Source organism: Peromyscus leucopus, chromosome 2 (genome assembly GCF_004664715.2).
Source record: "Peromyscus leucopus breed LL Stock chromosome 2, UCI_PerLeu_2.1, whole genome shotgun sequence".
Classification (NCBI taxonomy): Eukaryota; Metazoa; Chordata; class Mammalia; order Rodentia; family Cricetidae; genus Peromyscus; species Peromyscus leucopus.
In genome coordinates, this window is record NC_051064.1 from 53,104,592 (window position 1) to 53,125,631 (window position 21,040).

General features: G+C 43.0%; 1 protein-coding gene across 3 annotated transcripts in view; it reads left to right on the plus strand.

Moving 5' to 3' along the window:
* Positions 1-2,039: 2,039 nt before the first annotated feature.
* Ubap1 (ubiquitin associated protein 1) overlaps positions 2,040-21,040 on the plus strand; it is a 54,564-nt gene continuing 35,563 nt past the window's right edge. For 2 of the 3 annotated variants that reach the window (XM_028884028.1, XM_028884030.1), the window contains exon 1: positions 2,040-2,270. The gene's annotated coding sequence lies outside the window, so the exon portion shown is untranslated. Of the gene's footprint in view, positions 2,271-20,884; positions 20,985-21,040 lie in introns of all 3 variants that reach the window. The other variant, XM_037202518.1, reaches the window with a different exon arrangement.

Here is a 21,040-nt window from a genome sequence, read left to right on the forward strand (position 1 = left end):
TGCCAATAATAATAACATAAAACACTTAGAAGTTGGGTTTTCTGCCCTATATTGAGAGTTGCCAGGCAGTGGTAGTGAATACCTTTAATCCCAACACTCAGGAGGCAGAGGCAGGAGGATCTTTGCTAGAGGCCAACCTGGTCTATAGGGTGAGTTCCAGAGCAGCCAAGAGTACAAGCCAGGGCTACAAGGCTACACAGAGAAACCCTGTCTGGGTAGGGTTTCTACAAAACAAAACAAAGGTGTAGGGTAGTGGTTCTCATTCCTTTCAACGAAAGGTTGAAAGGTTTCTTAACCCTTTCGAATGACCCTTTCACAGGGCTTCCCTAAGATCATTGGAAATTACAGATACTTACATTTCATAGCAGTAGCAAAATTACAGTTATGAAGTAGCAACAAAAATAATTTTCTGGTTGGGGTCATCCCAACATGAGGAACTGTATTAAAGGGTTCCAGCATTAGGAAGGTTGAGAACCACTAGTGTAGGGTGTAGGGGGACCTAGAGACATTTCCCTAGAAAAACAGATAAATACCTCTTCACCTTTCTGGAAGTAATTCATATTTGTCAGTTTCCAGATGTGAATCCCAGTGGTGACTCATACAGGGTCAGAACAGATCAAGTAGGATCCCTGTCCTTGCCGGGTCTCTCCACCCCAGTTTGCCCACACAGAAGTTCACTTTTAGATGTACAGCAGCACTCCACAGCAAGGGACACCAGCTTATACTTTCCCTATTGTGTCCCTTTACCCATCCTTTCATCCACTAGGCACCTGGAATGTTTAAAAGGACAGCCCACCCACTATCTCCATCATCTGTCATTCAGCCATCCAGCATTGACTAACTCCTACGCTATGCTTGTCATCAGGGCTCTACAGAGATAATTCCAACGGGCTGAAAAGGTGGCTCAGTCAGTAAAATCCTCGATGCACAAACCTGAGGATCCCCAGAACCCACATAAAAGCCATGAAAGTCAGGGAGCTATGACAACTACCTGTAATTCCCATCACTCGCTTAGAAAGCAGAGACAAGTGCATCCCTTGGGTAGGCTGGCTCACTAGACTAGCCAGAATCAGTGAGTACAAGATTCAATGAGAGATCTTGCCTTAATATATGAAATGGAAAACTTAATATTTAAAGTGGAAATCTGCCTGCTAAATACACAGATAATTGACAGGTTGCTGTTCTTTGCTCACTTTGACCTTCCTCTCTGGAATGTTGCACCCCGAGTTAGAGCTTCCTCAACCTCCAAAGTTCAAATACCATCTTGTCTTCTATTTAATCTGGAGACAAAATGTGGCTGGAAAGCAGACATGGTAGTGTACACATGCTTTATGTACCTAGAGGAGTAATTCTTGATCAAAGCACTTTAAGACGGATAAGGATGCTCGAGGTTCTGGTTTGACCACTAAGCACCTGTCACACCATCATCACGCTGAGTTTGACTAGAGTTCATTCTTTATGATCTCATTTCTCCATTGATCATGAAATTTTAGAAAAAAAATCACTTAATACAATTATGAATTCCTCACGTGCCTATTTCCAGCAGATATCTAATACATAGAAAGCAGTGAAGGCTTGGGATTGCATTTCTGGTTTGAATGTACTGGATATTAAAACTGAAGAGACATTTAGAGTTACTGTTTAGACAATTTATTTATAAACGTGGGTCCGGGATACATAGGGCCCTGTCTAAAACAACAAAACCCAAAAATAAATGCAGAAAGTGAGACCTAACGAAGGTGACACTGGTCCCGGAGTCTTAGAGGTTTTCTCATTTCCAAAAAGGATTCACGGCTAAGCCTTTGGGTGTGCCCTCGCGATTCAAGTCTCTAGGATTCTGGCTTTGGCCGCGTCTCTAACTCTGAGTCTTACCCTCTCAGTGACCCCTCCTTTCTTCTTTCCCTTTGGGTCAGCAGGGTTGTCATTTCAGAATTAAAGCTCCAGGTTGCAGGAATCCTTCAGCCCTCCAAGAGGGATTTAGTTACGTCACTGTCGGCTCCTCCCATTGGTCCGGGCGGGTGGGGCGTAGCGCCATGATGTCAGACGCCTGAAGGGGCGGAGCTGCGGCGGGAAGGAGGAGGGAAGTAGGCCTTCAACATGGCGGCCGTGGTACTGGCGGTGGCTACGGTGACGGTCTGGCCCGGGGCGGATAGAGTTGGAAGAGGAGGTGTTCGCTCTCCCTAGGGGCAGCGGGAGCCAGGCAGGGACTGAGCCCGGGAGGCCGGGCGGAGCCAGCACCTTTCAGCTTTCTGGACGGCAGCGGCATTCAGGTGAGGGGGCCTGTCTCTGGGGGAGGGGGGAGAGGGGCGGAGTTGGGGGAAGGGGCCGGTACCGGGCGACCGTGGAGGAGGGAAGCTGGGGACCCGGTGCCTGGGGGTCCCGCGGGATGAAAGCAGCTGGAGTGCCGGGGAGGGAAGGGGACAGAGCCGGACGGCGACCGACGCCTTGGGGCGGATTCTGGGCGAAGGGTCAGAGTGACGGGACCAGAGTTGAAGGGGCGGAGGGCAGATGGCAGACGGGATGCGGGCAAATGAGTTGGGATTAGGGGACTAATTCTCTCCGAGGAGACAGACTCAGTAGACCTCTCTCCCGCTTCAGGGAGAGCTCAGTGGGAGCTAGAGCAGGTCGAGGAGGGGAACCCGGGTTTAGTAAAGAAGGTAGAGTGCTGGGGAGTTGAGAGCGAGCTTGAAATGTGAGGATTTAGTTATTTGGGCGAGGAGATGAGGGAGAAAAAGAGATCAGAACGGGGTGAATGCTTTTGGGGGATGTCTTTGGCATTGTCTGCTTTTCTCTAGCAATATCTTCTCTAGATTTTCCTTTATTTTTTTTTTTTTTTTGGTTTTCTGGGTGGAAATTACCTGGGCTACCCACCTGGATCTCAACCCCAAGTCTTTCTTTTACTCTTTACCAGTGATCCCTGACCTTTGTGTTGTTGCTTCATGTAATTGTTTTCCGACTTGAGACTTAGAAATATGATTGCTTAGAAAATCTTTGTGTTGAACTAGAGTAAGATTTTGATACTTTATAGACATCATAGAGTATATATTCTAATTTTCACTATTAGTGCTTTATCTGTTTCCTCAGTTCTAATTGTTAGTATTTGGGAGTTTGAATAAATATGGTGGATGCTTCTCTGTTGAATTTTTCAGATTTGACGGTAAAACAAGGCATTTCCTTTTCATTGATAAATAGCTCTTAGGGATTCGATAGATGGCTGAGCAATTAAGAGGACTTTTTTTTTTTTTTTTTTTTTTTAATTTTTTGGTTTTTCGAGACAGGGTTTTTCTATGTATTAGCCTTGGCTGTCCTGGAACTAACTTTGTGGACCAGGCTCATAGAGATCCACCTGCCTCTGCCTCCTGAGGCCTGAGATTAAGATGGGCACCACCACCGCTCAGCTGAATTTATACTTTTTAAACTTTTCTACAGAGTGAGATCCAGGAAAGGCGCAAAGCTACACAGAGAAACCCTGTCTCGAAAAACCAAAAAAAAAAAAAAAAACCCAAAAAACTTTTTAGTATTTAAAACTCTTTACTTCATCGTGGCTTTTTTTTTTTTTTTTTTTTTTTTCCCAGAGACAGGGTTTCTCTGTGAAACAGTCCTGGCTGGCCTGGAACTCACAGTCACAGAGATCAACCTGCCTCGAGTGCCGGGATTAAAGGTGTGCACCACTACTGCCAGGCTGGAGCTCATCATGCCATTTTATATACTGTTTTTTTTCTTCCTTCCTTTTATTTTTATTTTTTTTTTTTAGCTAATTTTTTATATGTGTATGGGTGCCTTGCCTGTCTATATGTCTGTGCATAGAAGAGGGTGTCTTGGAACTGGAGTTTCACAGTTATAAGCTGCTGTGGATGCTGGGACTTGAACTTGGGTCCTTGGAAGAGGTGATAGTGCTTTCTCTCCAGCACCCCCTTTTCCCTTTTCTTTTTTTTGAGAATGCTTCAGTATGTAACCCTGCCTGACTTGGAACCATGTAAACCAGACTGACCTCAGACTCGTATCTTCTTGCCTCTGCTGAAGAGAGTTAGAGGATTAAAGGCATTTACCACCATACTTGGCTGGTTTTATTTTTCGTTTTGATTTTGAGAAAGCAGTATCTTCATAAGGCACATTAGATAGGCATCCTCAGTGGTTATCAGTGCACATTTCTTTGACAAATGTCACTTTGTGTGTCTTTAGCCAATTTTTAATTTTTAAAATTAAATGACTTGTGTGTGTAGGTCAGAACGATCTGCTGGAGTTGGTTCTTTCCTTCCTGAATGTGGGTTCCAGGGATCAAACTCAGATTGTCAGGCTTGGGTTCCTCTTTTGACTATGGTATTTAAAATCTGTCAGGAGTGGTCCCATGTGCCTGACATCTCAGCACTTCTGAGGTTGAAGCAGGAGAATTGTAAGCATAGGACCTGCTTGGACTACATAGTGACTTTACCTCTGCTACTGCCCCCAAAAGCTTAGGATACCTGAAATTTAATTGATGATATAAGTTCTTTTGAATATTTTCAGCATTATAAATATATCATTATTTCTGAGTATACTCACTCTGTAGCTCAGGCTGGCCTCAAACTCATAGATCTGCCTGCTTCTGCCTCCCGAGTGCTGGGATCAAAGGTGTGTGCCACTAGGCAATATTAAAGTTGTGATTAAGATTAAGTGGATCCTGGGGAGGAGGCTCAGACTGTGAACTGCTTGCCTTTCGAGGACCTGAGTTTGGATCCGTATGTTAAAAGGCTGGGTATTGCTGGGTGATGGTGCACACCTTTTCATCCCAGGACTCAGGAACCAGAGGCAGATGGATCTCTGAGTTCGAGGCCAGCCTGGTCTACAGAGCTAGTTCCAGGACAGCCTGGGCTGTCATACAGAGAAACTGTCTTGAAAAACAAAACAAAACAAAACAAAATGACCAAACAAAAAAGCTGGGCATTGCAGTGGTTTTAGGTCTGGGGATGTGGAGACAGGATGATAGTTGGGGCTCACCGGTCAGATAATGCAGCCGAATCTTTGAGCTCCTTTGAGGTCCATGAGAGACCCTGTCTTAAGTGTAGTTCCATTCAAGTGCAAACTTTTTTTCTTCAGTAAACAGAAAAAAAAAAAAAAACCCACTTGTTTATCATTAATATGGTGACTTTTTTTAGATAGCATTTCTTTAATTCTTTTTTTATTCCCCCTGGGTTTTTGAGACAGGGTTTCTCTGTGTAGCTCTGGCTGTCCTGAAACTTACTCTATAGACTAGAGACCAGGCTAGACTTGAACACACAGAGATCCACCTGCCTTTGCCTCCCAAGTGCTAGGATTAAAGGCATATGCCATCCCCTCCCCCAGCTCTTTAATTTTAAAAAAAATATTACTAATTCGGCTTTTCGAGACAGGGTTTCTCTGTGTAGCTCTGGTTGTCTTGGAACTCAGAGGTCTGCTTGCCTCTCCTCCCAAATGCTGTGATTAAAGGTGTATGCCACCACTGCCCAGCTTTAATTCTTTTTTTAACGTTTATTTGTTTACTCATTTATTATGAACTGGGCATGTCTGTGGAGATCAGGACAGCTTGCAGGAGTTTGCACCTTCCTTCAATGATGTGGTTTTGGGGAATTGTGCCTGGCTTGGCAGCCAGTGCCTTCACCAGCAAGTGCTATTGGTAGCACAGATGCTGGTCTTTTTTTTCCCCTAATTTTAATTATTATTTTTTTTTTTTTGGTTTTTCGAGACAGGGTTTCTCTGCGTAGCTTTGCGCCTTTCCTGGAGATCACTTGGTAGTCCAGCTGGCCTCGAACTCACAGAGATCCCTGGCTCTGCTCCGAGTGCTGGATTAAGGCGTGCACCACCGCCGCCCGGCTAATTTTAATTTTTTAATTCTGTGTATATGTGGGTGTGTGAGAGTGTGAATATGTACACATGAATGCAGTACCTGCAGAAGCCAGAGGTGTTGGATCTCTTAGACCTGGAATCTGATAGTCTTTCTTTTTAAAAATTTATTTTGATTTTATATTTATGGGTGTTTTGCCTGTGCACCATGGGTGTGCCTGGTGCCTGTAAAAGGCCGAAGAGGGCTTCAGGTCTTCTGGAGCAGACAGTTGCTAGCCTTCATATGAGTGCTGGGAACTGAGCCTGGGTTCCTGTAAAAGCAGCCAGTGTTTCAGCTGCCATTAGTTCAGGGCCCTTAGGAAATGTGTTTTTCTATTTCTCTATCAAATGCTTTGTTTTGACTTTTTTTTTTTTTTGAGGCAGGGTTTCTCTTTGTAGCCCTGGCTGTTCTGGAATTTGCTCTGTAGACCAGGCTGGGATTAGAGGCATTGGCTACCACCACCTGGCCAGATTACAGTTTTAAATGGTGAATCTGAATCTGAATCTGAATTCAAATTGGTTCAGTGTGACTGCTAATTCTGAATGTGAGTCCGTTTTGCCCCTCTTAGGTAGTCACAGGGATATTTCACGTCCTATAAAGTTTAAGTACTAGTTTTAAAGTCATGCCATGTAAAACTATTTGTTCACATTGAAATAGAGTAATGAGTGAAAATAGTTGTTTAGAATTTTAGTCATTTATGTTATCAGTATGCTAAGAGGAAATCAATACTTGAATATTTATTATCACACAATCAAACATACCTCAAAACAAAATAGGATACATTGGATAAAGACTGAAATTTTTCTTGTTTGCATTGCTTTGTTAAATTATATCTAAGGACCAGAATTTGTATTTGGAAGTAATTTGCATGTATTCTTGTAATTGTATTGGTTATTATCAGTTTCTGTGTAACCCAGGCTGGCCTGGGCTTCCTCTGTAGACCAGGCTGTCCTCACACCTTCAGCTCTCCTCCTGCCTCAGCTTCCGGGATTGAAGGCTTGTTCCAGCATGCTTTGGGCATTATCAGTTTCTTGATGCTTACTAAACACTTCCAGGATCTGAGTCACCGCACTGGCTCCTGGTAAAATCTTGTGATGACTGAGTCAAGAGGCTACCAGTGTGTGTTGTGGTTGCTTCATTTTCCTCTTCAGCACTTGATATTGTGCAGCTTTAACTTTTTTTCTAATCTGGGGGCTTTAAATGGTCTCTGTTATGTGATTTTTAAGTTGGTATTTCCTAAAGTTGAGCTTGTTTTCATGTTTTGTTGGCAACTTGTGCTTCTGGGAGATTTGTATTTTTTATTTTTTGGCATTATTTTGAATTGTTTCTCATCTTGGTTGAGAAAGATTTCTTTATTTATTCTGGTTAACTTTTGAGACAGGGTCTTGATATAGCCCAGGCTGGCCTTGAACTCCTATCTTTCTGCCTCCACTTCTCAGGTACTGGGATTACAGGTGTAAACCACCACATACATTCAGCTTAATTATTTTACTTATTTATTTATTTTTTATGTTTTATAAAATCTTTATTGTCACATAGTATACAGTTTGCCTGTTTGCACAATTTGATAGACTTTAGTCCAGCATCCTCATGGCCCATGACACCATCACCACTTTCTATTTTAGAACATTGCTGTCTTCAACTTCACACACACATATAATGTATTGTGATTACATTCCACCTTATGTTTTTAAATGAACATAATATTTGCAGTTGTAACCATTTTTTTTTTTTCTTTTTTTTTTTTTTTATTTATTGTACAACAATTATTAACATAATAGCAAGATTTGTTCACTCAGTTGTAACCATTTTTAAGTTCACAATTCAGTGGCATGAATTACATTGAAGATATTAATTACACTCATATATTCATTAATTACACTCATGATATTAATTACATTTGTGGTATTCATTGATTACATTTGCAGTATTCATTCAATAACTTTATTTATGATTTGATTTATTACATTCATGATATTATGTTACAGAGTTTCTGTTTTGTGTGATAGAAAAGCCCCACAAACGGACAGTTGTAGCAGCTTAATTATTATTATTATTATTTTGTTTTTCGAGACAGGGTTTCTCTGTGTAGTTTTGGTGCCTGTCTGGATCTCACTCTGTAGCCCGGGCTGGCCTCAAATTCACAGAGATCCATCTGGCTCTGCCTTCCAAGTGCTGGGTTAAAGGCGTGCGCCACTGCCACCCAGCTCAGGCATGCTATTTTTAACAATTTCTTCTTTTAATGTTGGTACCAGGGCTTGACTTAAGGCTTATACATGCTAGGCAAGTGCCCTATCACTAAGCTGCACCCCAGCCTACATGCCATTTCAGTAAATACAATAGCACATCAGTGTTGTTTGCAGTTTGACATTTGAGGCCTACCTGCCCTGTATGAACCCTTGACTCAAAGAAAAAAGAAAGGAGAACTTACAAGGAATTTTGGCATCATAAGACCTGAGAGTTGTTTTGTTTTTATTTTTATTTGTGGTTGTTGTTTGTTTGGTTTTATGATTCATTTTCACTATTTTTATTTCTGTGTATGTGTCTATGTCTGTATGCTACATGTATGTAGGTGCCTGCAGAGGCCAGAAGAGGATATCAGATCCTGTCGTGGTTAAATGAGAATGGCCTTCAGAGGCTCACATACTTGATTGACTACTTGGTCCCCAGCTAGTGGAACTGTTTGGGAAGGATTAGAAGGTGTGGCCTTGTTGGAGTAGTCCGGTCACTGGGAAAAGGCTTTGAGATTTCAAAGACTCATGTCACCCTCATGCTTGTAGATGAAGATTTAAGCTCTCAGCCACTCTTTTAGTGCCTGCCCACTGGTATGCTGTGTGCCATGATGGTTATAGACTCTAATGCTCTGAAACTAAGCGCCAATAAACTCTTTAAATACAAGCTCCGTGGTAATGGTGTCTGATTACAGCACTAGGAAAGTGACCATGACAGATCATCTGAAGCTGAGGTTACAGGCAGTTGTGAGCCATGGGTGCTGAAAACCAAACCCAGGGCTCTGGAAGAGCAGCGAGTGCTCTAAACTTCTGAGCCATCTCTCCAGCTCGTGTGTGTGTGTGTGTGTGTGTGTGTGTGTGTGTGTGTGTGTGAATGAATTATTATTTTATGTGTATGTGTGAGTGCCCGTGTATGGTATGTGCACCATGTGCATGCCTGGTGCCCTCAGGAGTCCAGTAGACAAGTCAGATTCCTGGAACTGGAGTTAGACAGTTGTGATCCACCATGTGGGTGATGGGAACTGAATATGTGTCCTCTGGAAGAGCAACAAGTGCTCCTAATTGTTGAGTCATTTATCTAGTCCTTTCTTTTTTTTGGGGGGGGAATTAATAAAATGATTATTTTATTTTATGAGTGTGCTTTGCCTGCATGTCAGAGTCCCTGAACGGGAGTTACAGAAAGTTGACGCTGACATGTGGGTACTGGGACTTGAACCTAGGTCCTCTGGAAAAGCATCCAGTGCTTTTAACCAGTGAGCCATCTCTCCAGCCCCTGTTTGTTTTTTTATACAGGATCTCATATATCCCAGGCTGGCCTGGAGCTCTGTATAGCAGAGAATGACCTTGAGTTTCCCATCCTCTTGCCTTCACCTGGGATTACAGGTATGTGCTGCCATGTCTGGTTTTATGAGGAGATGGGGTTAGAGTTGAGGGCTTCATACTTGCTTTGAAAGTACTCTGCAGATTGAGTTACACTCCTAGCCCAAAGCAGACAGTTCTAAAAGCAGCTTATCATGCCTTATCATACATATTCCAAGACTGAGACACCAATAAATTTATGAATGACATGTATATTTAAATGTTAATATGAGTTGACAGAGTTTTCTTTCTGGATTACTCAGTGTAAACTGTTAGTTCTTTTACTAAAAGAAGTCGGCTTTGCAAAGATCCTCTGCAAGCAGAGTCACAGAAGGTTGTTAGCCACTGTGTGGGTGCTGGGAACTGAACCCAGGTCCTCTACAAGAACAACAGGTGCTCTCTCCAGCTGCAAGATTGCCCGTTTGGCAAATACTTGCTGTGCAGTCGTGAGGACTTGAGCTTAAATGCCTAGTGCTCAGGGAAAAGCTGGGCATGGCGGTTTGTACTCTGGGTGTGGTGGTGGCACACACTTTAATCATAGAAGTGTGAAAGCCCTAGAAAGTTGAAGACAGGCAGATACTTAGGACTTGTTGGTTATTCAACCTAATTAGTGAACCCAAAGTCCCAATAAGAGACTTTGGCTCAAAAAACAAGGTGGATGTCTCCTAAGGAGTGATATTGGAAGTTGACCTCTGGTCTCCACAGGCATATACTCCCTCCCCTGCACACATGTAAGTGCATATCCCCACCTCCATCCCCAGATTTTGTTTTCTGTAATACTAGCACTCAAGAGGCTGAGGCAGGCCTAGACTATAGAATATGTTCATGTCTCAGAAACAAACAAAACCCCCTAAAGTTCCCAAGAAACAAGGACCATTATTTTACTACTCAGCTTCTCATCACTGACAGACATCTGACATAAAGCAAGAAAGATTTACTTTGGATGTAGTCTCTCTTGTCGTAGAGCACTTCCAGCATGACAGGAAAAGCAGAGAGAGATTGAATGCCTAACTTGCCTTTTCCCTCCTTCTCCTTGTATTTATTCAAGCCTCTATCAATGGATGGCGTCATTGGAGTTTAGGGTGGGTCTTTCCTGTTAATCCTCTTTGGAACTGCCTTCACAGGCACACCCCTGGGTGCTGTGAAGATTAATCACCATAAGTACTTTGAAATTAGGAATTGTTCTTCTATTGAGTTGAATGTTTGATCTTGGTTAAGATCATTGTTTTGTTCCTGCTTTGGGGAAAAGCAAGAACTAATGTCTTTTCACCTTGTCAGCAACATACTAAAGAAATGATTCTACTCAAGTCTAAGACCCACATCCAGTTTAGTGCTAGGTGTGTGTGTGTGTGTGTGTGTGTGTGTGTGTGTGTGTGTGTGTGTTGTTGTTGTTGTTGTTGTTGTCGTCACAAGAGCATGGATGCCTAAAAGGCTAGCCTATTCTAGTTTGGGTGACAGCTCAGAAAGCTGCAACCCTGGTCTTCTCTCCACAATGTGCAGGGAGCCAGAGTCTCTTCTACCTAGCAGTTGCTTATATAAGCTTGGGGAGGGGCCTTTGGGCCTTGTAATTTCTGAATCTCTTGAAGTTTCGTGAGCTGCTGAGGCTTTTTGGTAGTGCTAGGGATTGAACCCAGGACCATATGGCTGGCCTCATGCTCGCCAGGCAAGCACTCTACTAACTGGGCTACACCCTCATCCCAGCCTTTTGAATCTTCTGACTGTACCTTGGTTGGTAGAGTGCTTCTGTGGTACGCACAGAGCCCTGGGTTTGATCCTTAGCATGGAATAAGCTGGTGTGGTGGTGCATACCTGTAATCCCAGCACTTTGGAAGTGGAGGCAGGAGGACCAGAAGGTCATCTGTGGTTACATAGCTAGTCTGAGGCCAGACTGGACTTTTCTACAAAGATTGGGGGTGGGGAGTGGAGGAAGAAAGGGGGAAAAGATACCCAGAGGCAGAGAGGCAGGTGATCTCTGAGTTCATCCTAATCTATAATAGATCACCTTTCAGGCCAGCCAGGGATACATAGTGAGATCTTGTCTCAAAGGAAAAAGAAGAAAAAGAAAAGAAACCAAGAAGAAAAAAAAAAAAAATGGAGCCTAGTAGTAGAGACTGGGACATTAGAAGTGTTTTCCTTGGAATGAAATGCTGCCCATGGAATGCCAGTTAGAGCCTGAAAGAGTTTGTGATTATAAAAGAACAAGAAAAAAGGGCTAGGGAGAATCTCATGGATGAGAACTCTTGCTGCTCTTCCAAGGACCTGGATTTGGTTCTCAGCACTCACATCAGGAGTCTCACAGTTGTGTGTAACTGCAGCTCCTGGTGATCTGTGTCTCGTCTTTGTGGGCAACTGCACCATGTGCACACACCCATGTGCAGGCACCTACTTACATAGAGTTAAGAAACAAAACAAAACAGCAAAACTGGCCTCTCTTGGTTCTGCTGCTTTCCTGTCTCACTGTGCGATGCCCTTTTGGCGGGTGCTGTTATCAAAGTGAGGTCTCAACAAACCTGGGATGCTCTTGGGATTTTTCAGCCTCAAATTGAGCTGATTTTCACCTTTCTTACTTTTTTTTTTAATTATTTATTTTATTTTTTTTTTTTAATAAATTGCTTTGTCATGTTGCTTAGACTGGTCTTGAACCCATGGGCTCAAATGCTTCTCCTGTCTCAGCATTCCTAGTAGCTGGGACTACAAGTGTTCATTATCATGTGAGATCTCTTTCCTATGTCACTCAGCTTCAGATTTAGTAATAAAAAGCAAACTAAGAAAATGGTTAAAGCTGGGTGTACCAGTTACTTTCTGTTGCCGTGATAAAACTGACCAAAAGCAACTCTGGGAGGAAAGAGTTTATTTCATCTTACAACCCACAGGTCACCAGTGCATTATTGAGGGAAATCAGGGCAGAAGCTTGAGGCAGGAACTGAAGCAGAAACCATGGAGGAATATTGCTTACTAGCTTGCCCTCCATGTCTAGTTCAGCCTGCTTTCTTGTGTAACCCAGGACCCCTGCCCAGGGGTGGTGCTGCCCTGTAGGCTCTGCCATGTCTTGAAAATGCTCCACAGACATGCCAACAGGCCCGTCTGATGGAGGAGGGTCCCTCCTCCCGAGTGACTCTAGTTTGTAGTAAGGTGACAGAAACCACCCAGCACACTGGGTGAGGTGACACAAGCCTGTGCGTGTGGGAGGCAGAGAATTAGGATAAGAACTGCAAATTCCAGCCAGTCAGGGTGAGACCCTCCCTCGATAGAGAGAGAGAGAGAACAGGGCCCGGAGAGGTGGCTTAGCAGTTAAGAACAAACACTGCTGTTCAGAGGATCCAGGTTCAGTTCCCAACACCTACATCAGGTGGTTCGAAACTGCCTATGACGTCAGCTCCCAGGAGCCCAGCATGTACATAGAAACACACATACACAAAATGAAAACTAATGAAAGTAAGTTCTGAAGAGAGAAAGCAGAAGGGGTAGGTAAATAGGGGAACAACAAAACCGAGCTGATAATCTGGATGCTAATCTAGTTTCAGCTACCTTGAACTCCTTACGTTATTGTTTGTTACTACTTCTTTGACCTGACCTCAGCCTCTCAACACCATGTTGGGGGAAAAATTCACGATCTAGATGGCTTTACCTGTCTTGTGGGGCAACAACATCTTTTTTTTTTTTTTTTTTTGAGTCAGGGTTTCTCTGTGTAGCTTTGCACCTTTCCTGGAACTCACTTTGTAGACCAGGCTGGCCTTGAACTCAGATCCACCTGGCTCTGCCTTCCGAGTGCTGGGATTAAAGGCCAGCGCCATCACTGCCTGGTGGACAGCAGATCCTTTCGAGACAGGTTTCTCATGTAGCTTTGCGCCTTTCCTGGAACTCACTAGCCCATGAACTCAGAGATCCGCCTGGCTCTGCCTTGCTGGGATTTGTTTTTTTTTTTGATCTGGTCTTGTTTATGTATATCCTGGCTGGCTTGTTACTTGATGTGTATGTAGCCCAGGCTGGTCTTGAACTCACCACAGCCCTCCTGCCTCAGTCTTCTAAGTGCTGAGGTAGGAGTCTGCAATCACACCCATTTGTCTGGGGTGTGATAAACAAATAAATGTATTTGTTTTGTTCTTTCTAAGATAGGGTTTCTCTGTGCGGCATTGGCTATCCTGGAACTTGCTCTGTAGACTTCCTGCCTCTGCTTCCAGGATTAAAGGCATGCTCTACCACTGCCAGCTCTCTGAATATTTTTCTATGATATGTTTTGTTTATTGGTTCTTTTGCTTGATGAAGTCTTTGTTGAAGCTGTTTCTTCTTCATATCAGGTATTTGTTCTTTTCCTCTAGATTTTTTTTTAAATTTTTTTTTTTTTTTTTTTTTTTTTTTTTTTTTTTTTTTTTTTTTTTTTTTTTTTTCGAGATTTTCTGTAGTTTGAGCTTTCTGAATCACTTTAGCCATGCTCGACTCACAGAGATCGCCTCTTGCTCCAGTGTGGATTAAAGCTGCACACCGGCTGATTTATTTTATTTTTTAATTATATGTGCCTCTGGGGCACTGACTGGGGGTTTGTGGGGTGGCAGACGATAATTAAAATATCAGTAGACTTATCTGCAGCATCTAAGCCGACAGAAACATTACATACCTGGTTCTTACTTACTTTTGCTTAATTGTAAGCTTTAAAAGATGTATACTGGGCATAGTTTTGCATGCCTTTAATCCCAGCACTTGGGAGACAGAGGTGGGTGGATCTCTGTGAGTTTGAGACCAACCAAAGCTACATAGTGAGACCATGTTTTGGAAAAAAAAGATGTTAAACCACCCACATATTATATTTATTTTATTACTGAGTGTGTGCATGAGACACACGTGTACGTTTGTGAGTATAGGTGTGCGTATGCCATGGTGTGTGTGTGTGGACGTTAGAGAACAACTTCTGCCTATTGCCATCTTTGACCGTGAGTTCTGGAGATGGCACTCAGGTCTTTGAGAGAGGTTTCTATGTCGCTTCTTGTTTTCTTTTGTTCTGTAGCAGTTGCTGCTGGGATTTGGTGGAACCAAAATGTTGTTGAGATTGAGTAGGGCTTCTGACTGGGCTCTTGTCAGTGGGTCTCGGCTGGGCCCCGTGGTCAGGAGATGCTACTGGATGAAATTTGTGATGGGGAGGACTGTAAGCAGGCTCTGCAGTTTTCTTTGGGAAGATTGGGCTGTGAGGTCTATTTCATAATTGAGCTGCTGTAAACAGCTCTGCAGTCATGTGAGTTACATGTGCCCTATGGTTGGGTGGGGTCATTTGGCTGCAGTCTCTCTTGGTAGGGCTGTTGGCAAACAGTGTTCCAAAGTTTGGTGGGGTTGTTGGAGTTTTGGTCTAGTGTGTCTGAGCTTGGACTTTGTGATTGGGTGGAATTGCAGAATGGACTGTGCAATCTGATTTTTGGATTGGGGCAATCAATCCCAGCATCCCAGTGGTAGAGGCAGGTGAATCTCCAAGTTCAAGTCTAGCCTGGTTTATAGACTGAGTTCCAGAGCAGCCATAGCTACAAAGAGAAACCCTGTCTCACAAAATCAATAAATAAATAAAAATAAAAAAGGAAAAAGAAAAACACTTGAGGGAAAACTTGCAAGTATTTCAGAGAGAATGGGCTTCACTTTTGGTGTGTCTATTTTTGGAAAAATATCTAGAGCTGAAGTAAGTTTTAGTTGTTAGGTGACCTCAGTATGTGCCCAAGTGCACTTACTTTACGCTTTAGGTTAAAAATTCTGTACTGCTTTCTGAGTCTGTTTCAAATTGGCCATGGGGAATGCCATTCAGAGTACAATAGCCTTAATTAGCCATTTCTCCAGAGAACAGGGTTAGGACTTTTAAAGTGTTTCTTTATCAGGCTGATATTGATGACTTTCTATTTTACTGGAACATTCCAGTTCTGGTAACTAGAGGGTGTGTGCTCGAGTTTGTGTAGGTTCTTGTGGGAGTGCTATTATGGTTTGGAAATTGTAATTGGATTTGATAGATGTTCAGTTTTTTTTTTTTTAAAGATTTATTTATTCATTATGTATACAGTGGTCTGCCTGCATGTATGTCTGCAGGCCAGAAGAAGGCATCAGATCTCATTATAGATGGTTGTGAGCCACCATGTTGGGTGCTGGGAATTGAACTCAGGTCCTCTAGAAGAACAGCCACTGCTCTTAACCTCTGAGCCATCTCTCTAGCCCCGATGTTCAGTTTGTTAACCTAATCTAGTACTATGAGTTTTTGGCAGAATATGTAGTGGCTAAAAGAGCTAGGTTTGCAGTATACTTTGTATAAAACAGGCATTTCATTTCAAGCATTTAAATTAACAGATGACACTTCTTGGACTCTTAGAGCATTAGTGTTCTGTTCATTCACTTGCTTCTTTCTTATTCCATCCCTTTATTTCAGAGTTAACTAACTGTCCTCTTGAAATTTGTCATTTCCTTTTTTTATGAATTACATACTTAGATGTTTTTCTCTTCCCATTTTGTGTGTGTGTGTGCTTGTGAATGTGGTGTATGTGTGTGGGTGTACTCACTCCTGTGGTGTGTATAGGTCAGAGGAGGATGACATTGGATGTCTGTCCTCCACTTTTTTTTTTTTTTGACAAGGTCTCAAAAAACAAAAACAACAACAAAAAAACCTCATTGTATTTCTGCTAGCCTGGCTAGTCAGCAAGCCCTAGGGATCATCCTGTCTCTATCCCCTGTGGAGTTATAGGTGTAAGACACCATCCCTGGGCTTTTATTCCAATAATTTTTAAAAATAACATTATTTATGTGTATGAATATATCCATGTGTATGTATGGGTGCCTGAAGAGGCTAGAAGAATGTTTCAGATATCCTGGAATTAGCGTTACAGGTAGTTATGTGCACTAGGAACCAAATTCTGGTTTTCTGGAAGAGCAGTAAGAGCTGTTAACCATGTCTTCAGCCCCTCGTGTGGTTTTCTGCATGGGTGCTGGGCATCTGAACTTGGGTCCTCATGCTTGCGCAGAATTTTAGCCATGGAACCATCTCACCTCTTTTTGTTGTGTTTTTTTTTTTTTTTTTTTAAAGATTTATTTATTTATTATGTATACAGCATGTATGCCTGCACACCAGAAGAGGCGCCAATCTCATTACGATGGTTGTGACACATGTGTTGCTGGAATGAACTCAGGACTCTGGAAGAGCAGTCAGTGCTCTTAACGCTGAGCATTCTCCACCCTTTTTGTGTTTTGAGACAGAGTCTCACTCTGTATCCCAGGCTGGCCATTAACTTGGAGGTCTGCCTGCCTCTGCCCCCTACTGCTTGCATTAAAGGCATGTGTCCCTGTGCTTGATCTTCTTTATATCTATCTTCCTTCCTTACTTCTCGTTCTTCCTTCCTTCCTTCCTTCCTTCCTTCCTTCCTTCCTTCCTTCCTTCCTTCCTTCCTTCCTTCTGTGTGTAAGATTTACTTGCCTCTATGTGTATTTGCACATTAATACAGGAAATGGAGTAAGAAATACGATATTGGATTGCCTAGAGAGCTGGGAGTTATAGTACAGTTTTGAGACATTAATTCAGGGGTCCTCTACAAGAACAGTAAGCTCTTAACCTCTGAGCATATCTCCAGCCCTCCACTTCTGTTTTCTTTTTTTTTTTTTTTTTTTTTTTTTTTTTTTTTTTTTTTTTTTTTTTCCGAGACTGGATTTCTCTGTGTAACTTTGCGCCTTCCTGGAACTCACTTGGTAGCCCAGGCTGGCCTCGAACTCACAAAGAACTGCCAGGCTCTGCCTCCCGAGTGCTGGGATTAAAGGCGTGCACCACCACTGCCCGGCTCACTTCTGTTTTCTTAAAAAAAAAAAAAATTGTAGACTTTTGTAAAACAATGGGAGAGACCTTAGTGGGCTGAAGCCGAGGGGCCCTGTGGTGGGTGAGAAAGAGACAAGCCATGCAGGCACAGGGGCTGAGGTCACGGAGGGTGGGAGCTGTGGAAAAAGCCACACCATGCAGGTGGCCCTCATGTGGAAAGTTTTATAGGGAAGGGGAAGGGAGAGGGAGAGGAGAGGAAGTGGGTGGGGACTGAGGAGAGAAGGAGAAGAGAAAGAGAGGAAGGAAGAGAGGAAATGCAGAGTGACCTTGTGGGAAGAGAGAGGAAAGACGAGAAGAAGGGAGAGGGAAAGAGAGCAAGAGCAAGATTGAGAATAGAGAGAGAAGGGGAGGGGTTGTCTCTTAAAGGGGACTTTATGTAGGATGAGGTTGTCAAGACGCTGGGTAGGCCAAGGTATTGCCCGCTTATTGGCTGGGTCCCTAAAGAGTGAGTCTGAATGCTAACATTCTCCCCCCCCTTTTGAATCTTAAAATATCTTATTAATAAAAACAAACCCGGAGGCAGATATTGGGGTAAATTCTGAAAGGTCAGAGAAGCAGAACAAGCCACATCCAACCTCACCTTGCCAACTTCTCAGCTGATCCTGTTTCCTCAGACTGAAAGTCTTCGAATCCTCATCCGAATGGATCTCAGCTGAATTGCTGAGGAAAGCCTAAAAGCTTAAAAAGGCTGTTCTTCCCTTTTGATTATTATAAAAAGATGAGTTATCGATAGCAAGTGTGTGTGGGGGAACTAGGGCGCCAAAATCTTGAGACTGCTTCCTGCTGATTTGGGACAAATTGGGGAGGAGGAAGTTGGGATTCAGAGTTATAGGAGGTGTGAGTGAAGAAGCATTCAGTTAGCTGTCTTCCTGGAGACACCTTGAGGGAGCTGAGAAGGCAGGTTACTAGGGGAAGAAAAAAAATAGATTGTTATCCTTGGCCCCATGAGCAGGGCTAGCCATAGGAAAAGTGAAGACTGCCAGAAAGAATGGGACAGAGAAGTGCCCTGGTAGTACAGAAGAGGCAGAGGTGAATGAGCGAGACACAAGAGCAGATATGCCCTTCATTGGGACATCTTGGAAAACCAGGTTCCAGTTCCTGGGTAGGTACCTCTTGAGGAGTCTGGGGAGGTAGTACCAGCAATGAAGTCCCAGGAACTTGGTGAGATGGCATGCCAAATCAAGGGATGGTACGTTCTTCAGGAGTACCTGCTGTTTCTCTGGAGTTGGGAAATGCCTCTGTCCATCCTGAAAAACTGTCAACAAATTGGGAGATAATGGAGGTTTTTCTTTTTTCTTGGTTTTTTAAGACAGGGTTTCTCTGTGTAGCTTTGGCGCCTTTCTTGGAACTCACTCTGTAGCCCAGGCTGGCCTTGAACTCACAGAGATCTGCCTGCTCTGCCTCCCGAGTGCTGGGATTAAAGGTGCGCCGCTGCCGCCACCGCCGCTGCCTGGACCTAACAGTCTTTAATATTGTTAGCAGCTTTCACAAGACTAGGACGTTACAATTACTGTCAGGTTCAGACCTAAAAATAATGTTGTTGAATTACAGCTCTTCTAGTATCAAAATAAAACTTTTATATGACTCAGTATGTTCAAATAGCTTAAGCTTAACAAAGTTAGCAAATACAAGGAGGTTAGACATGCATTCTTCTGTTTTTTTTTTTTCTCGTTTTCTTTCTTAATGATGGGTAGAAGAGATCCCAGCATTTTGTGTAACAGATTTTTCTAGGGCAGCGATACCTATATCTACTGCCATTTTAAAGACCCTGTAGTTCTGAACTTTGAGTACAGCCAGATTATAATCCTGAATGGTTTATATAGAAATAATAATTTCTTAAGGTCATATAATACCTCTTTGGTTCTGTATAAAGAAGGTCAAGTGTCTTATCTCATTGCAGAACCATTTTAGTTAATAAATCTATCAATTGACCACTCTGGGACCAGTTTCCTAGTATGTCAGTGGGCATTGTAGGAAGCCATTTGGTCCCCTATGCCAGGGAATTTCCTTTTGACTCAGCATTTCAACCTATTATGGGCAGGGAGCACAGGATGATGTATTCTCTTCTGTAATTGCTTCTGGCTGACATTGGGGTATTGTTATCAGAGCCCAAAAAGGCTAAAAGGTTAGTCAAAGGCTGAAAGGCTAGTCAAAGGCTGGGCAATGGGGCATATGTCAGATGCATGTGGTTATCTGACCCAGCTGTAGAGACAGGCAACAATTATATTGGCTGGGCTAGTCCACATCAGTTTTCAGCAAGTCCAGAGCTCATAGTTATTTGGAGCAGGTTGTAGTCTGCAACTGATGCTTGGATGTGTCTGCCAGCCAAGTGGAAACCTGTTGAGACAAGTTCAAACTAGGAACAGAAGTTAAAATTTATAAACTTATTTGGAACTTCTAGGCCCAAAGTCTTAGTAATTGGGAAGGGGAGGAGTTCCAAGACCAGTAGAGAGAAATACAATCCTCAGGAATAGACAGTGGGGAAAACTCAAGTTGTACTGCTGTGCTTATCTGGAGTCCTTTTGACCTCTGAAGTGGATCTGTTTTATGACTTCTTTTGATCCTCTGACGCTTATATGAATTCTTATTTCACAAAGGACATAAAAGCTTTAGATATATTGGTATTACCAATCAGTATTGAAATTCATATCGTAGAAAAGCAGGTAATGGGTATCTGTAAAACAGCAGGAGTAGACTCATACCTTTGAGACCTAGCAAAAACTACAGATTTGGGTTAAAAGTGTGTCTATTTTTCTTTTGTCTAGAGAGTCGGGTATAGATTGGACAGAAATATCTTTGGCCTGATGAGAAGCACCTTTAAGTTTATATTTAGAAGACAACCAAAGAAAATCTAAAATCTTGAGCTTGTGACCCAAATAGTATCAGAATTCTTTTAATGTTAAACTTTGAACATTTGAAATCTTAATATAACAATATCAGAAGGGGAAAGTAATCTGAAGCATTTATTTAAATCTTCTGTTTATACCTTTGTAACTGGTATTTATATCTTCAGTCATTTTCTGAGACCCTCAAAGCTTGCATAGACTTTTATGTCGCTGCGCATGTGGCTGGCCATGATCATGTAGTGGTTAGTACTCTGCATTATGGCTGCAGCAGCCTCGGTTCGAATCTGAGTCATGACACCAATTTTGTAAAATGGCAGGAGAGATACCTTGGTGGGTTGGAGTGGAGAGGCCCCACAGTGAGTGAGAAAGAGACACACCATGCAGACATGGCAGGTGAGGTCACGGAGGGTGGGAGCCCACGGAGGTTGGGAGCTGTGGGGAAAGGCACACCATGCAGGTGACACTTGGAAAGTTTTATTAGGGGAAGGGGAAGGGGTTGAGGAGAGAAGGAGAAGAGAGAGGGAGCGAGAGAGAGGAAAGAAGAGAGGGGGAGGGGGTAGAGGGGGAGGGAAGGAAAGAAGGAGAGGGAGCAGATGTGACCTTATGGGAATAGAGAGAGGGAGAGAGGGGGACTTTATGTAGGATGACATTGTTAGGGTGGTTGGCGGGTCAAGGTATTGCCTGTTTATTGGCCAGTTCCCCAAGAGACCAGGTTGGTCTTGAACTTATAGGTAGCCAAGGATGAGCTTTGAACTGGTTTTCTCGCCTCTACTTCTACCTCTTACAGGTGTGCTCCACAGGTGTGCTTCTGAAATTCTTTGATACCGGCATTGAAGACTAGGTTTTGTGAATTTTTGGCAGAGGGACATAGTTACTTGTGGACTGAAGTGAGTTTCTTAAGTGTTTGAAATTGAGGCATGGAACAGGGCTTGTGAGGAGGAAT